This window comes from Pteropus medius, unplaced genomic scaffold (assembly GCF_902729225.1).
Source record: "Pteropus medius unplaced genomic scaffold, Ma_sr-lr_union100, whole genome shotgun sequence".
Lineage (NCBI taxonomy): Eukaryota > Metazoa > Chordata > Mammalia > Chiroptera > Pteropodidae > Pteropus > Pteropus medius.
The window spans coordinates 1,076,691-1,080,018 of record NW_024345600.1 but is presented as its reverse complement, the minus strand read 5'-3'; positions in this window follow the sequence as shown (position 1 = coordinate 1,080,018).

Genomic DNA, 3,328 nt, shown 5'->3' with positions numbered 1-3,328 from the left:
GATAAATGCTAAATAAATATTTATTGTATTAGTAAAAGAATTTTAAACGTTAGCTAGAATGTAGCCTGTCTGTACCAGACAAGGCAACCTGTGGAGATTATTATGGCTTACTAATGACACCTAGCATTTATTGAGTGCTTACTGTGTGACAAACATGAAGCCTCACACTTTTGTATGGATTGTCTCATTTCTTCCTAATAATAGACACAGGATGTTTACCACTTGAGAAAACTAACATAGATGTATAGGGGTTAAATAAATTTCCATGAGGTTGCGGAGCTGGAATTAGAACCCAGTTGGTTCTAGAGTCCACATAACTGCCTCTGGTGCTCTGCCAGTGATTGTTCTGTTGACCAGGTACTGTCACATGGGACTAGGAAGACCTGGAACTGAAAGCACCACCCAAGACGAAGTGTTGGTCCTGGGTAGGGTTGCCAGATTTAGCTAATAAAAATTCAGAATGCCTAATTCAATTTGAACTTAAGATAAATAACAACATTTTACTATATATATGTCTTATGCAATATTTGGAACATGCTTATACTAAAAAAGTATTTATTGTTTAACTGAAATTTAAATTGAACTGGGTATCCTCTATTTTATCTTACAATGCTCTTCCTGGAAGGCATGGCTGCTGTTGAAGAGAAAAGCCATTCCATAAATTGTGGGCAGTCTGAGATTACAAAGAAAAGGACCTGCACAGTGACTTCCTCTTTACAACTTGCCACTCAGTCTCAACCTCCCACCCAAAATGACTTGTTTCTCCAAACCAGTTGAAATCTAAAGTGCATTAGGCACTTATAATTATGAGAACATGTGAGTGAGTAAGAAGGAGGAGTGGGTACCCTGTAGAGAAAAACATCCTTATGTAAAAGTGCTTTGTGTTTGTGGGAGGAGTTCAGGGGTAATTTCTGCCGATATACGGTTGGCCCTGGAACAACGTGAGGAGAGTTCGTTAGGGGCACCCCCACCCCCACATAGTCAAAAATCTGCATGTAACTTTTGACTCCCCTAAAACTTAACTGCTAGTAGCCTATTGTTGACTATTGTTACAGCCTTACCAGTACGATAAAGAGCCAATTAACACATATTCGGTATATGTATTTTATACTACATTCTTACAATAAAGTAACCTAGAGAAAGGGAAATGTTATTAAGACAATCATAAGGAAGAGAAAATATATTTACAGTATTTATTTTTAAAAAATCTGTGCATAAGTAGGCCCAGGCAGTTCAAACTCATGTTGTTCAAGGGTCATCTCAAGCAATAAGAACTGTAGGCCTGTAACCTCCAGTTGCCTATGGCTCAGAGATGTGTTTTCTTTGGCTCAGTGATTATTGCTGAGGCCCTACCCTCTGTCCAACAAGATAGCCTCTACCTATCTTATTTTTTTTTATACTTATCTATTAGCCAAGTCTATTCATTTATGTTATCTGTCTATACCCTCTCTCCAGCCATTTAGGTTAATAACTACTTTTAGGAAGACACCTACCCAACAGATAAGAAGAATTCAATTTTAATTCTACAACTGCATTGGATTAGATAATTTAGGCAAATGTATGCAGATTTAAATACAATTTATGCAAATTCCCAGTGATCCTCCTATTTCATGCATATGGCAATGGCCATTGGTAAAATCCTACCTAGTAAAGACCACAGGTAGAGAATGTGTGTAACTGAGCACTGGATTGACTTGGGGTTCTCAGAGCCTTGAAAGAGCATATGGAGTAAATGTTAATAGAGACTAACATAAAGAGGAAGGCTCAGGGTCTGGAATGAAACATCTTTGGTTCAGAGGCAGTGAGGCACTTAATCTTTGATTTATAAACAGCCCAGAATCAGACATAGGAATATCCGTTTTCTGCTTATGAGAATCTTTTTCTCCAAAGAAATAAAGAGATCTGCCCACCATTTAAATGAAGAAAAATGGGTCTCACATACCTTCATTTTGCTTGCCTTGATACAAACCAGATTATGAATTTTGAAGACTTTCACCTTACCCATGATTTCGTGTTCAGAACAGAATCATGCTCCAAAGTGCTGATTGAGATCTGCTCCATTGTAGAAAAAAGTTGTCGAGAGTTTTAAGAAACAGTGTTAACAAATCATGTTCACGGTTTGATTAAGGAACCAATTTTTTTTTTTTTTTTTTTTTGCTTTTGACCTCATTGTTATAGTAACACTTTTTATTGAGAGTCAGTGGATTAAATAAACTAATAATCATGGAACTGATTTGACAACTGTATAATGTGAAAAGGAGTTGATGGAACCATTACACAGTTCTTAAACTTCCTTTGTCTTTGCTCAAAATTCAACTTCTGATATCTAAGTGGACAAAGAAAAGTAGCATTTGGACTGGGGAGAAAAGTGCATCTCAGATTACTTTCTTGTTTCTAGCCTTGAGGAAGATCAGTGATGAGGGGCCATAGGAGGTACTGGATATGGGAGCATAAATGCCAAAAGCCTGTTATGTACTTAAATCTGGCTGGTGACTATTTATCTTCATGTTCCTTTTATCCTTACCCAAACCATTAGGTAATCAAGTTTAGACTATTCACTTATGCATTTTCAATATTTATCTTCAGGCCATTTAAACCAAGGTGCATTTCTGTGATTAAAAGTGGCACAATAAGAAGAGTTATGAAAAACGACTATAAAAGAAGAAAATTGGAGAGATAAGCTAAATAAACGAAAGCAATTAGAAAACAGGCCTCACAAAGAGATGGAAATACATGTAATTTTGTGGAAGAAATAGATAATGTTAGTTAAAGGTTTATAGAGTGCTTGGGGGGGAATGAGAGTCAGATATTTAAATGTGAGGCAGAGATGAACTAGAAATCAGTGGAATTGATGGAGTGGGAGAATAAATTATTTGAGATTCAAAGTTTTAAATAGGGTTCCAATGGTGTTTTGAGACAGAATGTCAGAAGACCAACACGAGTGAATTACAGAAATCAAGATAGAAGGTAATAAATAAACTTGAGGAGCCTGGATGAAGGAAAGAAAAAGAACTAATTTTAAAAGGCCGAAAGTGTGTTTGAGTGGTAATGAATAACATATTGAGACTAAAATATGCATATTCAACAGGAATATAAGATCATCAGATTAAATAGTTAAGAAATGATATGAATATAATAGGAAATAGAAAAGACAGAGCAGATGGAAAATAAGGCATTTTCTATTTCTCTTTTAGGATTAAGAGTTCTGATTGCAAATGGAGGGGAATAAATGTCAAGATAAAATTAATGTGCTCTTGACAAATAAAAGAAGCTACTACCAAAGAGAGATGAGATAGTGCCTACACACACACACACACACACACACACA